Source organism: Mus caroli, unplaced genomic scaffold, assembly GCF_978045245.1.
Source record: "Mus caroli unplaced genomic scaffold, Mus_caroli_1 scaffold_6, whole genome shotgun sequence".
NCBI classification, from domain to species: domain Eukaryota; kingdom Metazoa; phylum Chordata; class Mammalia; order Rodentia; family Muridae; genus Mus; species Mus caroli.
The window spans coordinates 7,510,668-7,531,483 of record NW_028227261.1 but is presented as its reverse complement, the minus strand read 5'-3'; the positions used below and the strand labels follow the sequence as shown (position 1 = coordinate 7,531,483).

Below are 20,816 nucleotides of genomic sequence, written 5' to 3'. Positions count from 1 at the left end.
CTAGCCTGGACTGTCTGCCAAATGAGGAGTTGACTCCTAGACGCTACCACCATCTTGGTTCTCCTTCACCTCTCCGCATGGAGGAGAGCCTGGCCCTTGCCCTACCCCCAGCAGCAGGTGGCCTTTGCAGCCTGGCACCTGTTCCCGGAGGCTGCCAGGATGGCGCCAACCCAGGAATCACCCGCCTGGTGTGTCCTCCAGAGTGGTTGCGTGAGGGAGGTGTCTGTGCTGCCCGGAGGGGCCTGTGTTATCCTGGGCCTGTCCTAGTAGAGAGGGTGAGAGTGTAGAAGAGGGCCTTGTTCTCTCCAGTCAGTGCCCCCTCCTCACCCTCCAGGTGAGTCACAGAAGAGCTAAGGTCTGTGCGGGGTGATGGATGAGAGAGAGGATGTGGAGGAAGTTGTTGAGATAGCGCAGAGGAAGGGTCTTGTTCTGTCCCCCGGGTGCGGCATTAAAGCTGAGCTGCCTTTTCATTTCCACTTTACTAAAAGAGGAAGGAAACAGACATTTACTGCGTGCTGATTGTGTGTCAGATCCTCTACCGTGACTTTTTGTGGGATTGAAGGGCACGAGGCAGGTAGTGGATCAATGGCCACTCTACCTCAGGAAATAAGGCTCTGAGAGATCACAGGGGTCAGTGAAAGAGGGCCAGTTGGTTGGTGTTGGTTGGTTGGCTTTGCTTTTATGTAGATAGGGTCTCGGTTTGTAGCCCAGGCTGGCCTTGAACTCTCCATTGATTCTCCAGCCTTAGCCTCCTGAGAGCTGGGTTTATAGGTGTGTGCCTCCCACCAGGGCCGGTCACGTGGTTGAGTGTAGGTTGATCTGCCTGCGAAGTGCACGCTTCCCTTCCAGCACGGGGAAATACAGAACCCCATCTGAACAGAAACTGTTAAAAGAGGTAAAAGGAAGGAAATTGACCCTGAACTTAATTATTAGGACATACTCTTTCACGCCATCATACCTGGTGTCTTTCCATCCAGGATTTTTTCCTTTGGTCACTGTGTCTATGTATAGAATGTGTATTTTACATAATCATGATCTTTAGAGATTATGGTCTAAGTGGAGACCCTGGATGAGGTCAGAATGAGCTGCGGCCAGAGCTGGGTGGTTGACTCTCTGTAAACCTGCCTGTGATGCTCAGCCATCCTACCAGTCAGTCACAAGACTCTTGAACTAGAGGCTAGAGAAGCAAGCCGGGCCACTGGGCGGGCAAGCGGGCCCTGCGTGTTCTCTGGGGTTGGTTTTGCCTGCTCGCTTCACTGGTAGAATATCCCTTTTAACTCCCTTCCCTCTTGCTTTTGACAAATGGGCATATTTGTACCATTTTCCCGAATGACCTTCTCTCCTTGGGGTAATGAGAAAATGAAGGTCTTAGCTAAGTGCTTTGAGATATTCAGATATAAAAGCGGAGAACGCGTGTTGTCGTGGGCCTTTTGCTGCCAGGGTGCTTTATAGAGAGAGGAAGTGCAGCTTCGGGGGTGAAGGTCGGCTGGAGGATGAGGGCCAGCCGCAGGACCTGTGTCTCTCTGGGTGCAAGGGCAGGAGAGTTCGGGGCCTGGCAAGGTTTGGGTGGGGCTCCGGACCATCTTCCAGGTGCGCTTCCCAAGGCCAGGCACCCACAGACAAGGTGATCTGGGTCACTCAGGCAAAGCCCCCAGCCTGGGTTTAGCTCTTGTGGATACATGATCTGATTTAAAGATATTCCCCTGTGCCGTCATAGCGTCCTCCCGTGATAACGCAGGGAATAAATCCTGCCTCGCCTATGCAAATAGCTATCTCGAGGATGATTTTGAAACATAGAAAAATATTTATTATATGTATTGGAGAAAATACCCCTCCCCCTGAATGTCCAGTGTTCTGACGGCCACCAGAGAAACTCTATGAAAGAGCTTGAAAGATGTCCCCGAAATGACAGCATTAAGGGGGGGGTGCACAGAGAACTCAGGCTGATTTGTTTTTTATTTCATAACATTTTATTAAAATTCCCCCTATGATTAACAGCCAACAAAGCTGAAGTGCCAGCCCAGCGGGGAGCCCTGGCAAGGGTGGGGGGCGGGGCCGCGCCCCAAGAGGGCGCCTGCACCCACGGCCCCCGCAGGGCTCTGAGCTCACCGGCTCTGCCAGCAGAGCAGACCTATGAGCTCTCAGGAACCGAGGCGGATCGGTGACTCAGAACTCCGTGTTGTGCTCTCTTCAACAATAGCTTTTGTCCTTTGCCCAAAACCCTGGGCCAGTGTGTGAAAAAAAAAATTAGAAAATTATGAGATAGTTTGTTCTTTCCTTACCAGCTGGTGCCAGCACTGGGCGCTTTATTTATTCAAGGTGGGGAGGTAGGGAAGGCAGGGTGGAGGTGAGGGAGAAGGAAAAAGAAAAACAAGGTAGAAACTCGGACAAGGCCCAAGAAAGGTCTACACCTCCACAACAAACTTTCTTTGTTTCATGGTGGGGAGGGAAAAAAATAAGGAAAAAAATGTAGAAGGCTTGTTGGAACTGAATGCAGCTCCCTGCATGGCATCCACGCACGGGACTGCCCCTGTTCAGTCCCACTACCTCAGTCTTGTGTTTGTGGAGCAGGGAACTGATAGAAAGACAGAGCCCCCCACAGGGGCCCAGATAGAAAGACAGAGCAGGCAGCTGGACGGCTGGGGGAGCAAGGATGACCCAGTGGTGGCTGATGCTCTGACTGGTGATGCCTAACAGTCAGTAGCCTGGCAGTAGTGAGCTACCAGCTGCGTTTTGTTTTCCTGAGAGCCAGGAAGATGTCCCCATTGGTGAAGCACTTGCTTTTGAAAGTACAAGAATCTGGATTCAAATCTCTAAAACCTAGATTTAAAAAAAGGTGAGCAGGGCAGTGCGCATTTGTAACCCCAGCACCGGGGAGGCAGAGACGGGAGGATCCTGGGGGCTCTGGAGCTAGGCAGTAGTTCTGGGTTCAGTGAGAGATCTGGTCCCACAAATAGGACAGATATATAGATACAGAAAGATGTGGAACATTGACCTCTGGCCTCCACAAACACTATTGAATGTGTGCTTGCATATACACGTACTACACACACACACACACACACACACACACAAGAGTTGCTCATGCAACTCTTCCTGGAGTCTCTGCTACTGTATGTATCATTTGGAATCTCAAATAGCATGTAGATCAGCATCAAGCCCAATGTGGCCTTATTTCATTATTGAAATTTTATTTATTTTTATTTTATGCATATGAGTGTTTCCCTGAATGTATGTATATGAATTGTATATATCCCAGTGTCTTCAGAGATCAGAAGAGGGCATTGGATTCCCTGGAACTGGAGTTACGGATGGTTGTGGGCCACCATGTGATTGCTGGGAATTGAACCGAGGTGGTCTGGAAACGCAGTCAGTGCTCATAAGGACTAAGCCACCTCTCCACCCCCCCCCCCACATCCGTTTAAACTGGAACCTTCAACCCAATGTCCTCCAGAAGAGTGAGAGAGTTGGGACTGTGTGTGTGTGTGTGTGGAGGGGGTCAGGGTTAGAAAGCATGTGGGATTGGGTGTCAGGTTAGGTGTGTAAAATGTGGTTGTGTGTAAAATGTGGTTGTGTGGGTGATGGCATGTATGCGGCTGGTTGCCTGTGAGGTATGTGAATGATCAGGTGAGTTTATATATTTGGACGGTTGACTGGCTACGTGTAAAAGGTTGGATATCGGAATAGTTGCATATAGGATTGCGATTGTGTGTGTGCCCGCGAGAAGTGACTGGTTGTGATTGTATGAGGCCGTGTGTGTGACTGCGTGTGAGTGATTTTATGTAGGTGGCTGTGTAGGAGGTTGTATGTGTTGGTGTCGCGTGGGCAGATGAGTCTCTGCCTGTGTGGATGGTTGTGTGCGGTTGTGTGTGTCCCTTTCATTTAACCGCTATCCTCCCCCCCACACCCCGGTTTTAAAAACCAGGTAGATTAAAATTAGGGGAGAGAGGTTTACAACTTTGTTATCAAGAATCTCCCTGTCTGCCTTGCCTTCCTCAGACCTCCTATCTGAGTGCTCCCAGAGGTGGCCTGGGGCCTGGGCTCTGTGGCCATGCTTGCCTCCATTTTAGCGCTAAAGATATTGTAGGGACACTTGGTGGGGTCTATTGTAGGGACACTTTGGGATTTTTTTTCCAGAGATTGGAATAGGAAAGAAAGACAGTGGTTCAAGGTGAAGTCACGTCCTTGCCTGGGACTCCGTGGCCTGTGTCCATGTCTGTGGCCCTGGTCACACACTTTGCTCTGGTCTCAGGAAGGATCGCCGGTGGGGCTCTGAGGCTCATGTGATCTTTTTGGTCATTGTGAGCTCAGGGATTTGTGCAGATGGAGAAACCGAGGCTGAGGAAGGAGCGGTTGTGTGGCCACGGTCCCACTCCCACGGTGTAAATTAGCCAGTCCATGGCAGTTCTGGAATTGGGGCAAAGCCTTTGGGCTGCTTGGAAACACAGGACTGTCCCCCAGTGGCTCGGAGCAAAGCCGACCAGCTCCACATTTGAATGTATGCGGTGCTATACTTCTTTTGGGGGATGAGATTTTATGGTGTTAACTGGGAGAAAGGGAGCCCTGGATGGGGAGACATCTGAGGTGATTTCTAGTCCTGCCACTGCCACCAACTGACAGCACATCTTAAGACTTCGACTTTGTCCACACGGAGAAGGGCTAGACCCAGTGGTTCCTCCATTTCTTCCCACTTTAGCATGACTGGAGCTTCCTGCCACCCTCAAGAGTCCCCAGCTGTGCCATGTAGCAAGTCCTCTCCCACAACCTGTCAAACCAGAGGTGGCAGTTTCCCTAGAACTCCCAAGAGCCCCCGCCTCTGTATCATACCAACCAGAGCCTTTAGCAGCCTCGGCGTGCAATGCCCCTGGCCTGTGCCCTGTGCACTTCTCATTGATAACCGTGTGTCTGCCTGTGCCTCGGGTCAGAGCCCTTTGGTTTGAACTTGCCTCATACTGAGAGGCTGAGACGTGAGAAAATTATGAGCAGGGGAGAGGAGTGGGACCTTGTGACAACTGGCAGCTGTGGAGAAAGGGGCAGGCTCTGTGCCCAGGGTGAGCGCCATCTGGGCGGGAGGCCTGGCTTCCAGCTGTGGGGGCTCTGGAAGGGCAGAGCCTGGGAGGAATGATTTTGAAGCCACTACTATGGAGATTAAGGGGATGAGAATGTAAATCTCAAGTAAAAAGGTAATTGAATGTAATAGCAAACACTGCTCGCTCTATGTTAATTTTAGCTCTTCCCCTGGATACAAGACGCTGTATTAGTGTTTTATTACCATTTTGTTTGCACTAATAAAATAGTAAAATTTATTTCAAGGAAGTTGAAGGATGGTTTTACAATGCAAATTTGAAGAAATTGGACTTTTCATTTATGCTTCAGCTATTTTAAACCCTGACGGGTGTAAATTAGCTACAGGGACCAAGCAGACCCCACTGATGGGGATTTTGGAGGCGGGAGCCCTGGCAGAGATTCCAGACTAGCTGAGGGCAGAAAGTACAAAGCACTCTTTAGAAAGGCCGAGGCCACTGAGGTGCCTGACTGGGTGGCACAGGGTGGTGGGTGAGGGTGTGCCGGGCATAAACGACTGTAGACAGGTACATCATACACTGAATTGGTAGAGAGACACTTGTGACCATAGATCTCAGATCTTTGTCTTTCCTCTTGATCCTTTCGCCTTCTTCCCGTCCTGACATTGGCCTGTATTAGCCTAGTGAACCCCCAGGGGAGCTGAGCAACTTCTGTTTTGGCTGGACATGACAGGTAGACCAGTTGTCCAGACCATACTTGCCATCTGAAAACAGAGTACAGATTTTTAAGGAGAGGAATCATCGGAATTTGGAACCTAAAAGCCACATGAGAAAGACAGGCGCCGGGCGTGGTGGCGCACGCCTTTAATCCCAGCACTCGGGAGGCAGAGGCAGGCGGATTTCTGAGTTCGAGGCCAGCCTGGTCTACAAAGTGAGTTCCAGGACAGCCAAGGCTACACAGAGAAACCCTGTCTCGAAAAACCAAAAAAAAAAAAAAAAAAGAGAAAGACAGGCTAGAAGCCAACAAGACAGAGGTTGACAGGCACATCTGTCCTTCCTTGTTCTTTCTTCTAGCCCAGGCTACCTTGAGAAAGTAAAACAGGACTTCCTCAATGAGCCAACTTCCTTTCAAGTAGGGACAAATGACTAGCCAGACATAGGTGTGGTAGTGTCTATAAACCAAAAAGGTTTAATTTTTGCTTTTAAGTCAAGTGACCTGAATTTCTTGGAACTAAAGGTAGGTAGAGAGGGAAAGAAAGGAAAGGGGTGGTGAGGTTCTTTTTGAGTTTTGGGTAAAGAATTCAGGTTGGATCTTGTTTTATCCAAACCGGTTTGTTTATCTCTGAAAAATTATCAGCAGCAATGGCCCAGAGGGATGCATTGAGGACCCACTTCCAAAAGGTAGGGAACCAAGCAAGTGTTCTAATTTCTGGCAGAGTCAGTGGGGTGTATTGCCCAGGGTTTTCTGGATATCTGCCTGGTGCAGGGGAAATAGTGAGTTAATTTAGCTTGTTTCCAACTCTAGATCTTTCTGTGTGTGTCTGTGTGTGTGTCTGTATGTGTGTGTGTCTGTGTGTGTGTGTGTGTGTGTGTGTGTGTGTGTATAGGGGTGTGTTCTAGTATATTCTCTCTCACTCTCTTAGGTGGGGTGTGTGTATGTATGCATACACAGTTAAAGAGAAGATTGGGTGTTGACATTGGCTAGATCAGAATGGAAGACACTAGAGGGATCTGTCAAAGAAATTGGAGCAGTCGCTACAGAAAACCCTTAAGGATGATGGTCTTGACTGCAGATTTGGCATTGGAGCCAAGAAGGACAGGACATGACAGGCCCCTAGCTTCTCCTGGTGGCTAATCTGCAGGACTACCTCTGGAGCAGAGAGTATGCGCAGTGACTTAGGTGGTGGGATACATCTCAGGGTCAAGCTAGCCTCCAGCAGTAAGGCTGAAGCCTTTCCTTCCTGGCCTCTTTCAGATGAAGAAACCTGTGGTGATCCCAGGGTTTACAATGTGAAGGATGAACATTAGTAGGCAAGGAACCTCCTCCTCTCCATGCCAGCACACTCAGAAGGCCCCGGGCTGACATGTGAGGACCACAGAGGCAGGGTCCGCACAGACTGAAGGAGCCGAGGCCAGGGTAGGAAGAGCACAAGCAGGGAGCAGATTTTAAAGCAAGAGTGTGCTGTTTGGCTGTAGCTCTTTGAGACAGGGAGATGCCCTGCTGTGTACCCAAGGATTAGACAGGGCATCAGGCAGGGGGTTACACTCCAAGGAGATTTCAACCCAAAACTGTAATTACTCATGGAACAGGCAGAAAGAGGAAAGAGGATTAGTGGGTGCCCCGCTGAGCCTGGTGGTGCAGGTGGCAGCAGCCGCCTGGCCTGGGCCTGGGCATCTGTCGGGTCTTCACTTGGCCTCTGGACTTGGGTCAGAGCTATGGTGGTCCTCCCTGAGATGACCAGGACCCCCAGGCACCTCTTTCCCGCCTGTCTATTCTTACCTCTCAGGTTCAATGCTATCCCCCACATCCCTCTTCCTAATGTGTGAGTATCCTCTATAAACACTCTTTCCCAATGGATTCGACTCTGGACCCTGAGGTATGTTTGTGTCAGCTGGGGACACGTGTCCTGAAGGACACCAGCCCACTGTGCTTCCACCTGGCCACAGTAAGCCCAGATCTGTGTGATTTGGGTGAGCCTATGCTCTAGTGCCCAGACTATCCCAGGTTCTACTTCAGTCCGAAGACAAGGAGGTTAAACTCGGAGACCTTTTACCCACAAAATTCTACCCTTCCTCTCATTCCCCTTCTCCCCACCCCCAGGTATAGCACCAGTCTGTTCCAGTATCCTAGCCCCCTGACTCAACCGCCCCCCTTTCCTGCACCTGTCGGCTGTCTCATGGTCTGTCTGGCTTGACTGCCTCCCATCCCATCCTCCCAGACCAGCCCCACCCAACTTCCACCCCTCAGCCCCTTCTCCCCCCTTTCCTGTCTTTTCCTACTGCTGTCTCTACCTGCCCATAGTCGCCGCCGACACACCTGAAGAGCCCCAGCTGCCTATCGGAGTGTAGGCACAGCTCAGGGTGTTTACCAGACAGCCCGGATAAGGTGTTAAATCCTGTTGCTGTCTTCCCAGGGCCAGCTTCCTCAGATGGGCTTCCAAATCTCTAATCTTGGGGTACATCCATGCCCAGCCTCTGTTTGATGGGAGCTTTCTTTTACGATTGAAGCTCGGCTCAGCAGGATCTGTCGCTGGGTTTGGTCTGGGTTCCTAACCGGTGTGTAACGACATGGGGTGGGTCCAGCCCCTTCCTCTCTGTGGTCATTCCTTCCTTCCCTCCCTCCTTTCTTTGGAATCTTAGTGAGGAGAGGTCTGGATGGTCCCCAAGCCGGTCACCACTGTGATCACAAAGCTGTCTGTCACTGGGGATGTGGGTGTGTCAGGAAAGAGGGCCTAGTTTAAAGAGTCTGAAAGGGACAAGGGACGAGATGGATAGCACCTCCCTCTGTTGCAGTTCTTCAGATTGGCACAGTGGCCAGAGTGGGGTTTTGTTGGGATACCGAATGCCCTGGCCAGGTCTAGGAAGGGCGATCCTCACTGGTGTCTCTATGTTGGTTTGGGAGGTGACAGTGCCAAGGAGAAGCATGCTTTGGTCCCCCATGCCCTCCTAAATCTGGCCAAGTCCTTGGGGTTAATTAGGCGGCCTCACCCTGTTCCCAGTGAGCAGGTACACTGAGGCAGCCCTGTGAGTCTCTTCTTAGTGCACAACAGAGGGTGAAGGTTCTCCTGCTTCCTCAGCTCGCTGTGTTCCTGGAACAGGACTGTAAGAGGCTGCCAAGTGTACTTCCCAAGCTGGGAGGCTGGGGACCCCTTAAGTCTCCTGAGCAGTGGTGGGGTGTGCCTGGATCGCCTCTGTGCGCCTCTGGGAGAGAGATCTGTATCGTTTCTCTGAACTGACCTAGACAGAACCTTCTAGTTTCAGCATTTCTCCCTGGCCACAGATGGCTTCTTCTCCCACTCTTCGAAATATTCCCTTCTCGACCCCCCAACCCCTGCCCCGCCCCATCCTGGGCAGCTAGCAGGCTCTTGGGTTTCACATCAGTTCAGCCTCCCTCTCTTTAGGTCTCCTCACCTCTGGGACTCCACACTCCCAGTCTTGCCTCAGTCATCACTGTTCCCAGCTTTCCTCTCTGCCCTCTTTTGAGGTTTGTGCCCTGAGAGGAACACAGGGGTCCCCCTGAGAGTCAGTTCTGAAGAGACATCCAGCTTCATGCTTTGTCCACAGCCAACTTCAAGGTCAAGGCTAGTAACCTATGGGCCAGGATTCCCGTGGGCTCCCATGGTACTAGACTTCCTAATTTTATTTGGACTATGTGTCGTTAAGCAAAGATAAAGACAGGGGGTAGAAGACAAAGAGAGCACAGGGCAAATCTGAGAGTGATCTTTGCGTTGGTGAGGAGGAGGAGGGAGGTGAAATTAATTCATTAGAAAACCTTGTTTACTGGCTCTGCTTAGGCGCCTCCATTTTAAAAGTCTACGTTTACAATAAGTCGCTAATTAAAATATGAAATTAAGCAACAGCTCTGTTTTTTTTTTCCCTCGTTACACTTTAATTGCATGATTTTTTTGTGATGTAATTTCTGGAAACACCCAGTGTACCTCACAGGACTGATCATGTGATTAAACTAGAAGGACCTGAAACTGGCCCCCCAAAAATAAATATACGAAATCAGGGGACCTTAGGATAGGCTGGAAATGACAGAGAGTCTCAGAGCCGGGACCAGATGTACACAGCAGTGGTAACTACTAAGTAAGGGTATTTATCCTTACCTCCCCACATCAGTCCGTACATCTCAGGGAGGGTGAAGCCAAAATAAAATCCAGACTAGGTGAGGCTGTTACATTGCGTCCTCTGGCCCCGGGGTTGGTGCCCTGGAAAGCAAAAGTACAACTGGGAATGTCCCTGAGTCTGCTCTGACTGTGGCTCAATCGTCTGGGCTGCCCACATCCATCCCTCACTCTGAGAGGAATTTTCTTTGCCTGCCCCTCAACCCCCATCATCTGAACCAAGCCCAAGAGTGGCTGTCCCTCTTGGGGAAAAAAAATAAGTCTGTCCATGTCCAAGGCCTTGCCCTTGCCCCTGCCCCTGCCCCTGCCCCTGCCCCTGCTGGCCCCGTGTTCTAGACTCCCTATGAACTGTTAGGTTCCTGCAAGAAGAGGTGGGAAGCCAGAGTCCAGGGTGAGAAACGAGTGCAGACTTTCCCAATCTGCTCCCCACCACTCCATCCTCCTCCACCCCAGCACCCCCATCCTCTCTGCCCCTTACCCCCTTGCCACCTCCTTTGAGATCGGGACTTAACTAGGATCTCCAAAGTACTAAACACCTGCTTTGAGGGGTGAGGGGTGAGAGGTAAGGGATGTGTGTGCCTAGGAGAACTCAGGCCAGCATCACTGTGTCGGCCCTTCTAGACACGGCGCATGTGGGCTTTTCTTTCTCTACTTACCATTAGTTACTCGTCAGGGGCTCCAGTAAATTCTTTACATCCTTTTGCTCTTAGAGAAAGGGATTTCCCCATAGGGTGTCATTTTATTTAAAAAATTTTTGCTTATTTTTATTTTATGTGTGTTACTATTTTATCTGCATGTATGTCTTATGTAAGAGTGTCAGAGATTCCCTGAAACTAGAGTTACAGAGAGCTGTGAGCTACCATATGATTGCTGGGAATTGAACACAGGTCCTGCTCAGCCATTGTTCTTAACCACTGAGCCATCTCTCCAGCCCTGTTTAGTGTGTCTTAAAAATACAACTTTGGAGCTGAGTGGTAGTGGAGTCGGTGGTGCACGCCTTTAATCCCAGCACAAAAGGCAGAGGCAGGATGGTGGATCTCTGAGTTCAAGGCCAGCGTGGTGTACAGAGTGAGTTCCTGGACATCCAGGGCTACATAGAGAAACTCTGTCTTGAAAAACAAACAAACAAACAAACAAACAAACAAGCATTTTGAGGGTCTGGAGAGATGGCTCAGTGGTTCGTTCATAGCCTTGGCTGCTTTTGCTGAGGACTGAGGTTTGGCTCCCAGCTCCCACGTGGCAGCTTACAATGTTCTGTAACTCCAGTTCCAAGGGATCTGTTGTCCTCTTCTTGGACTCCAGGCAAGCATGCTGACATGGTCTACATGCCCCACGAGTGGTTGCTGCACACACATACATACAAGCAAAACAGTCATACATATAAAATAAAATTAACCCTTAAAAATACATTTCCTCTATTAGTACAATTTATACTTCTGAGTAAATATAATTTTTTCAATATTAAAGAAAATAATTTAAAAGTAGGCCAGATATGGCTAAAGGTAGTTTAGGGAAGTGCCAAGACGACATTGAGGCACAGCCGTGGGGCACTGGGTAAATGACTTGGTACTTTTGAGCCTCAGTTTTCTCATCTATAAACTGGGAATAACAGGAACCATATACTTAGTTGGTTAAGATTCCTTGTGACAACCCATCTGAGATACTTAACACCGAGCCAGGCATGGCGCAGCACATTTAAATATTAACTATTATTATAGTTAATAACGGTTATTCCTGTTGCATTGGGATAAAAGGGTTTTTAATTTTTTATTAAGAAAAGCTATTTTTACATCAATGAGATTATTCCTCTAAACCTGTCTTGTTCAATACAAGTTACTCTCCGGTCACATGTGGCTATTTAAATGTAAATTAATTAAAGTTAAATAAAATTAAAAATTTAGTTCCTTAGTCAGAGTCACCCTAATGCAAGTCCTCGGTAGCCACAGCCTCTTGGTGGCCAGAGGCTGCCATGTTGGACAGTACTGGACCTTCGGCTAGGCAGCCTTCAAAAACAGTACTAGTCAAAGATTTCCACCAAATCTAAGGTTGTGGTTTGGGGGATTTGTTTGATTGTTTGTATGTTTTTGTTTTTGGATTTCGTTTGTTTGTTTTTGTTTTTTGTTTTGTTTTGTTTCCGAGACAGGGTTTTCTTTTCTGGAACTCAGTCTGAGAAGATTGTCCTATGGCCTGGGTAGTCCTCTGTCACGTGACTGAAGCACACTCTTCTGATTGGTTTGCGCTCTCTCCCCTCCCCTCCTCTCCCCTCCCCTCCCCTCTCTGAACTCGGATTAGCACAGAGTCACCTCTTCCTAGCATTTACCCTGTGCTGCTCTCTGATTGGTGCAAGACGCTGAGGGATTCTGGGAAGAACAGGCAGCCTGCTGATTGGCTTCCAAGTAGGAGGAGCCAGGACAAGAGTCCAAGTACTCTCCTTAGTGTCCCCTGCTTCCCAGGGACTGGCTTGTCCACTCTTTCACCTCACAGGGCGGGAGACAGGAGAGACAGGAAGGATTTGCTGGAGCTAATAAAAATGAACAATAACGTCCCACCCTTCACTGACCAGAAGGTCCAAGATAGAATTTAGAGCCTGGGATAAGGAGAGGCAGCCTGTCTCCTTTCTTCCCTCCCTCTTCATTTTTTTCACTTTTTTTTTTTTTTTTTTTTTTTTTTTTGGTTTTTCGAGACAGGGTTTCTCTTTATAGCTCTGGCTGTCCTGGAGCTCACTTTGTAGACCAGGCTGGCCTCGAACTCAGAAATCCGCCTGCCTCTGCCTCCCGAGTGCTGGGATTAAAGGCGTGCGCCACCACGCCGGGCTTTTTTTTTTTTTTTTTTTTCACTTTTTAAGTAATGCCTGTGTGTGTGTGTTTATATATTGTGTACATATGTGTGTGTTCATGTGTGTGTGTGTGTGTGTGCACGTGTGTGTTCATGTGTGTATATGTGTGTATGGAGACTAGAGTGTGTCTTCCTCTCTTGCTTTCATCTTAATTTTTTTTTTTTTTTTTTTTGTGTGTGTGGTTTTTCGAGACAGGGTTTCTCTGTGTAGCTCTGGCTGTCCTGGAACTCACTTTGTAGACCAAGCTGGCCTCGAACTCAGAAATCCGCCTGCCTCTGCCTCCCGAGTGCTGGGATTAAAGGCGTGCGCCACCACGCCCGGCTTTTTTTTTTTTTTTCAAGACAGGGTTTCTCTGTATAGTCCTGGCTCTCCTGGAACTCACTTTGTAGAGCAGGCTGGCCTCGAACTCAGAGATCCACCTGCCTCTGCCTCCCGAGTGCTGGGATTCATCTTAATTTTTGAGACATGGTCTTTTACTGAATATAGAACCCAGAGATTAGCTAGACTGGGTGACCAATAAGCCCCAAGGATCCATCTGTCTGTCTCCACCCCCTCTCACCCCCTACCTCATCCCCAGTCCCACCCCCAGCCCCACACCCACCCCAGAGCTGGGGTTACACATACGCATCACCGTACCTGGCTCTAGTGCTGGGTCTGAACTCAGGTCTCCATGCTTACCCAGCAAGTACTTTACCAACTGATTCATCATATTCCCTAGTCCTGAAGCAGTCTCTCTCGGTGGGAAATGCCACCTAGTAAAAAATCTGGGGACTTCCAGAGGACACGGAATGAAGGTGTGGAACGTTCCCAGGGTAGGGGTACCAGGGCTTCAAGTTAGGGGCCACTCTAGGAAGGCCTGTGACTGTTGTTGACTGGTCTGACACGGGTGATGCGAGGGCCGCGGCCCCGCTTGTGTGAGTTCTGGGTAGAGAGCTGTGGGCAGGGCCGGCAGGGCAAGCAATCCCCGGGCAGCAGGCAAGACAGATAGGGAGAGCCAAAAACGGACCTGCTGATGTGGCCCTTTCTGCTCGCAGCGGATCATAAAATATGGCTCAGATTTTCATTACGGGCTCTATCGATTATCTTCTGGGATGGATGAATTATAGAGAACATTAAATTTTTTTTAAAAAGGCAAGTGAGAGGAAATATCTGAATGAGTTTGGGTGGTCGATTGCAGAAAGGCTGAGCCACCAAGCCTGGTCTTCAACTAGGGTGAAGACAAAACCTTTCAGGGCAGGCAGCTTGTGCTTCTAGCTTGGCTTGCAGGACTCCCTGGACATGGTTTTCTTTTTCTTTTTTCTTTTTTTGGTGTTTTTGAGACAGGGTTTCTCTGCATAGTCTTGGCTGTCCTGGAACTCACTCTGTAGACCAGGCTGGCCTCGAACTCAGAAATCTGCCTGCCTCTGCCTCCCAAGTGCTGGGATTAAAGGCGTGCGCCACCACTGCCCGGCTGGATATGGTTTTCAATGGGGAAGATCTGTGCTCCTCCAGGTCCCCCTTGCCTGTGCCCTGTCCTTCCCAGAGATCTGCCTAGGTTCCAAGAAGGCCAAAACCCAGGTTCCCCACGGAACTCCAACTTGGAAGAAGGATTTTTCTCAGGCTGTATGGGTCCGTTGCTGGGGGTCAGGTAGCCCACACTCTTACTTGCTCTCCAGGGATCTCCTGATTCTGAGATGACATCTGGGCAGAGAGAGTTCAGTAGGTGGCATTGGTCTTGTGGGGTTGACCCTGGATAGGACCTCCTATGGAATATGGACACCCAGCCCAGTCTACCAGCCCATCTTCCCCTGCTCCTTCTGGTGCAGACGCTGGGACAGAGGGGTTCTTTATCTGGGAAAGCAATCCTGGAGCACTCCACATCTCTTCAAGTCAGGTTGGAGAGACCTCTCTCCCTTGCTTGCCCTCAGCTCGGCCTGCTCCTGTCCAATAGCTCGGACTTCTGGTGCTTCCATTTGTGTGTGACCTTGGGTGTGTCCCAGCCCTCTTTTGAGCCTTACTTTCTCACATCTACCTCAATGGATCCTTGGGGTGACTCTTTATGATGGTGCTTACAACCCCAAGTACCCAGTGCACGGTCATTATGAACGACAATCGTTTGCTCCCTTCGCTGTAGCAGAGCTTAGGAGCATTCTCGCCCACCCCCTCTCTTTGTGACCTATCACCTATTTCATGCGTTCGTCCTTTCCTTGGAATGTCACCCATAATAAATGATTAAGTCCTCATGCCTAGATTCAGGAGTAACTATTTGTATCTTCATTTTATGATGGAGAAATTGAGACACAGAAGGGTCAAAGTAAAATTTTTTCAGGGTCACACACACCCCTCAGGAGTGTCAGGACTTGGAGTCATACCTAGGCAATCTGGTTCCAAAGCTTGTGCCCTTAGCCCCTATGGCATGTTGCCTAGTGACCTGGTACATACAGTGGCATATAAAGCAAGCGCGCACGCGTGTGTGTGTGTGTGTGTGTGTGTGTGTGTTTGCGTGCCTGTAACACGCTGTCTGGTTGGCTTCCTGACTCTTCACACTGGATCTGGTCACCTCAGTGGGTTAGCCACTCCAGCCTTTCCTAAGGCTACGTTCTGGAAGGAGCAGATTTCTCTACACCCCCACCTGGTCCTCTTCACCTAAGCCCTCTGCAAAAGGTGGTGGTTTCTATGGATTTCCGTCTCCCCCTGGCGACACGCCCTTTTCTGTATAACTCTGTTCCCCAGAGTTGATTGTTTTTGGCACAGTGCTCTGTAAATTCATCCAACAATTACAAGGGGGAGGGGCGAGACAAGAAGGAGACAGACAGTAACCGTGGGGGTGAGCGATATGTAGGCAAGGGCTCATTGATGTGTGGGCCCCATCCCTCTCCCCTTTCACAGCAGGGTAGCCCCATAAGTATAGGAAGCCCCCTCCCCACCCCACAATGGTCTGGCTGGGAGTTGGGCTCTCTCGGAGTTCTGGTTCCTTCTATTTGAGCTGTGTGCCAGTCTCCTGTGTCTCACTCCTAACATCTACAAGGGCCCTTCTCAGAGTGAGGTCACGTGAAGCCACGAGATGCCAGTTTGGAGTGATTTGAATATTTACTGCCCTTGTTTTGGTTAAGCATGTGTGTTTGCTCTGAGTGTGTACCGCCAAATACTGGCCATGCTGGGCGCACCCGTCGTAGGCTCTGTGAGGTCACGGAGGAAAAATGCAGTGGAGAACGCTTTCATGCCGCAACACATCATGGAGGATTTTTGTATTTAAGATGTGGATTTTTTTTATTGTGTTTTTTTTTTCCTTCTTTTCCATACAACCCTGAAGTTGGGCAATGTGCACGTCTGTGTTTTTGTTTTCGCTCCGGGTGGCTTATGAAATCTGTTCATTAGCGCTCTGTCCTCTCCCCACCCCAGCAGATCCTCCACCATCTCTCCTGGCTCGTGTAGATCTCTCCCCGCCATCTCTGTGTCTTCTCTCCTTTGAAGAGATGATGGGTGCCTCCCTCCTTCCCTCCCTCCGGTGCACACACTAGCCTAAGATAAAAACAGAGGGCACATTAGCCCTGCTCCCCAAGCCCACGCCCTGAGGCAGGTGTTCATTAGGTTGGGATAATTTCTGCCTCTCCACGGAGGAGAAAGATCAGTGCTCCCCTATCTGGGCAGGGGCAGAAGCTGTCTCACCCTCAAAGACCTCTTGAAGTAGCATGGCCCTGTCCATCATCATACACAGCAATGGGCAGGTCTACAGCCGAGAGCCCGTTCACCGGATAGATGCAGGTGCCCCTCTTGCCCTTCCTCCCCCTATTAGGCCTGCATAGGACACTTGAGCACAGACGTTGCCTTTGGCTGCAAGGTCCAGATGTTTCCAGGCAGTCCCGGTGTATTGCTGGAGACCTGTTTCCAGGCAGGGAGAGGTGAGAGTTAGGAAGGGCCCAAACACTGGACGAGGGTGAGTGCTGAGGTCATGGGCAAAATGGAGGGAGACCTTTTGATGGGTCACCAGCCCTGCCCTGGCTTCCATACCTGTGAGCCATGTGACCTTTGGCTGGTCACTTCATATCTCTGTGCTTAGTCTCCCTAATCTGTCCGAGGGGCCCATACTGTTCCTGCCTTTGTGTTATAAAGATTCATCGTGATCGTGTGTGTAGAACACTTGGCACCGTGCTTGTCGAATTAATCTACTTAGCTAATACCATCCGTCCTCGTGTAGCCGATTGGCAGAGGGCAAAAAACCACTCACCCACTATGCCCTGTCCTCCTTGGCACATAGTAGGTGCTTAATCCTTTTTGAGATAAGTTAGGAAAGGCTCATGTAAGCAGAAGTCCCTTCAAACCTGCACGTTGTGAATTAAGTGGGTTCAAGGAGGAGAAAAGAGACCAGCAGGCAGGTTGGGGTCAGGGGACCAGAGTGTGAACGGGGCCAGTCGAGCACTCTGCTGGGGGAGAGGGAGATGCTGCACCAGGCTCATCTGGTTGTGACATGAAATCAGGGACTAGTTCAGTTCCACCAACACTTATGCCGCCCACCGTGGGCCAGCTGTTGTGCTAAGTGCCGGAGACGCGAAGATAATTAAGACCTGGGCTTTGCCCTTGAGGAGTTAAGAATCCGGTAGTGAAGACAGGCTTGTGAACAAATTACTCCAGTTCTGTGTAGAGTTTAATGCCACGAGGACGGATATGTGGAGAACAGAGCAGAGGGGCCTGTGAGTCCCCTTGGGAGAGAATCTGGAAGGTTCCTGATGAGGTTTAAAAGAAGAGGGTAGTTACCATCTGGGGACTTCCAAGCCTTTAGGCTACTGCCTGCCTCCAGGGAGGCCATCAGACCACCCCCCACCCCACCCCCTCTCCGGCCTCAGAGCCTGGTTTGGGATCTCCATGTCAGGGTTGTCGTTGTGTTTGGCTTCTTACCTCTTCACCTGGGCGTCTGGTTAGAGATCCATTAAGCACTGTACCCACTGACCGACATTGGAGCCTCAGCCTTGGGGCCTGAGGTGTGGGAGGGCCGTGGTGCTTGGAAGGCTTTGGGGCCCATGCCTTGGTTTGGTAAACGGGTCAGGCCACTTGCTTGGGGAGTCTTGGAACAAGGTCATGCTGCCCTAGCAAGGCTGGGCAACAGTGGAAGGAATGGGGAAAATGGAAGAGGAGGTGGCCTGGTCACACCCTTTCCTCAGCTCCTCCTCTGCCGGCAGGCCCCTGGGGGTCTGGGGCACCCTTCCCCCACCTAGCTGGAACTCTCATCTTATCCAGAACATGAGGCTCTGGGACACCTCTGACATGTGGTAGAACTCCTGTCTGGGAGATGAATGCTTCTCCTGACCTCTTGCCTGGGCAAGTGTGAATGGCCCAGTGTGTGAGACTGGAAGGGGTTAGACTGAAGTGTGTTAGCTACTGATTATTGGTAGGATAGTGGGGTAGAGACCACCACAGGAGGGTGGGTCTAGGGCGCAATCTGTCTACTACCCAAGGCCCACAGTCATGTTTTTTGCCAGGGTCAAAAACTGCCTAGGCTTTAGGCAATTCTGGACTCACAAGCGAGGGAGTTTCAGAACCCAAAGGAGTACATCTCCCAGTGGCCCTGAAGTTCCCATTAAAGTGTTTTTTCCTCTTTTTTAAAGAAAAAAATATTCCCAAACTGGAAAACAAAGGAAATCCACTTCCCCCAAATCACACGAAACTCACATTAGGGGCCTGGCAGGAATCCATGGAAACCAGGAAACACACTGTTAACCCTGTGTGATGCTGGAGGGTAGGGATGGGAGCCAGGCTGATCCAGGCCTAGCGTGCTGTCACCTTCCAGCCCAGTTTCCCCCACCCTCCACCTCTCCAGGGAGTCCTGAAACATTGTCCCAGCAGAGAGGAGAATCTGGTGCTGAAGCTGTTCTTCAAAAAGCCAGGCCCTTTCTGCTCGCCCAGCCTTGGGAGTCAGGAGAGGAGGGGGCTCACATACCCCAGTGAGAGCCCCCTGAGAACTCTGATGGCTGGGCCAAGTTAGAAAACTAACCAGGTTGCTGCTTGCTCCATGTCAGACCGTGCAGTCAAGGAGGAGCTGCTCAGGGAACACACACAGCCACTATGGATGTATGAGATGTTACTAGCCCACAGCAAGGAAGATGGAGGGACCCAAATTTCAGTGTCAGTTCTAGACTCAGGATGGGTATGAGAGTGGATAAGGAGAACACCCTCAGGGTTCCATGCCCCACATCCTTACGTGCACAAAGCCAGGCGGCACGCCTGGGAAGTTATGTGCTTGTTGGTGTGCTTGTGTTTGCACGCACTTGGGCTCTCTCTCTTTTTTTTTCCTAAAAAGGCTGAAAATATTTACAGGTTTCAAGTTGAAATGCAAACAGGAAAAGCCCTTTAGAAAGTGAGCGAAGTGGATATTCAAAACAGGAATCGCCATGGAAACGCCACAATATTTGCTTAAATTGACACAAAGGTTGGCGGTAGTGGGGCTCCGACTTTCTTTAGGCCACTGTTTTTGGCTCAGCACCTATCACAAAGGAGTTTCTCCAGCAGCCTCTTTGGAGGGTGTGATCACACCCTCTTTCCTGTCTATGAGATGAAATAGCACGGTAGCAGAGCAGAGAGGGAAATGGAGAAGAGATCAAATTCACCATCCTGGGGGTTGGGGGGCTGCAGAGCCACCTGTTAAACTTGTAATTCTTTAGATTTCCTCAAGGCTGCTCAGTGCGGTCCTGGGAGCAGCCAGGAGCCCATCAAGGGAAACCTAGAAAGAGCAGGGGCCTGGGAAGCCAGCATTGGTTGTTTCTGTTGTATGGGTCTGATCTGTTGCCAGTGTTGACCTGATCCATTCTCAGGCTGATCTTTCACCCCACCCCACCCCCCACCACCCTCCACCCTGGGTGCCCAGCCTTGGGTGTGATCCTTCTGTCGTTACCCAGGGTGGCATCTGATTAGCCTAGAATGGTCTCTCCCTGCTTGATTCTTTTATTAGGTACGACACCTTGTAGCAAGTGGCTGATAATTGTGCAAAGGGCACATTGGCTACAGAGTCAGGCATGGCACGCACAGAGGCAATGCCATCTGCTGATTGGCAAGGCGGGTCCAAGAATCTCCTGCTTCACTGACTGGTTATTGCACGGGATGTTGGGACTTTCCCATTGTCCTCTTGTGTAGTAGCTTGGTGGGATCCAGCTGTAACCTAGTCATCTGGAATATTTCCATTATATTTATTGTTTTGTGTATATTGCGTACACACATATACACACATACACACCCTTATACACATACGCCATGATCTAAGTGTGGAGGTCAAAGGGACAGCTTGTGAGAATAGATTCTCTCCTCCCACCATGTGTGTCCCAGGGATTGAACCCAGCGATCAGATTTGTCGGCAAGTGCCTTTATCAGCTAAACCATCTTGCCAGTCCAGAAACTTAATCTGTTGCCCTTTCTCCTCTCTGGCAGGCACACAGACCTTGCTGACGGAAGGCAGACCCTCTCCATCTCACCTGCCCTCCAACTGCCTGAGCCACCCACTCCTCCTTCTCCGGGGGACCCTGCAGCTCCCCGGTGGTGTGCGTTGGAATGGACTTTGGACCTTGGACTCTTAGGATACAAAGGTACCTCTCTTGGTTCCCAAGATGCTCTGGGAAATGTGGGTTGCCAGTTGGAGCAATGCCACGTCAGTCTTTAGACTTACCTCTCTCACTGGACTGTGCCCCAGTAGCTCATATACCATTGACAGGGAAAGGGTCATATGGCCACCTGCATTTCAGCCTTGGCTTTGCCATCAAACTTGTTTCTTGCCCCGCCTCTGGGTCTTGGCTACTTAGCCTATGAAATAGAGAAGTTGGTACAATTGACCTTGAAGAATCCTTCCAATGATCCCAGTGATGTGACCTTGAAGGCTACAGCAGTGGGCAGATATCTCAGGTGATGATGCCCTTACCCCATCTGATGCTACTCCAAGATCAAAGTGTTGAGTCATTCAGAATTCCTCTGTGGGGACAGCAGGTGTGGCCTTTGTGTGCACACCAGCTGGCATGCACACAGACAGACTCTCGAGTTGCTCTGTCCTGAGTTTGTTTGTGGGAGGAGCTAGCCTGGGAAATGACCTGTTCGGGCTATCTGCAGCCCAGGCTAGACCTTCCTTAATGGACAAAATGTGTGTACCTTTGA

General features: G+C 50.2%; 1 protein-coding gene across 3 annotated transcripts in view; it reads left to right on the top strand.

Annotated features, from left to right (window-relative positions):
• Positions 1 to 20,816, top strand: part of Casz1 (castor zinc finger 1) — a 149,880-nt gene that overhangs the window by 13,975 nt on the left and 115,089 nt on the right. For all 3 annotated transcript variants that reach the window (XM_021159784.3, XM_085838592.1, XM_085838593.1), the window contains exon 2: positions 20,103 to 20,257. The gene's annotated coding sequence lies outside the window, so the exon portion shown is untranslated. The remainder of the gene's footprint in view (positions 1 to 20,102; positions 20,258 to 20,816) is intronic.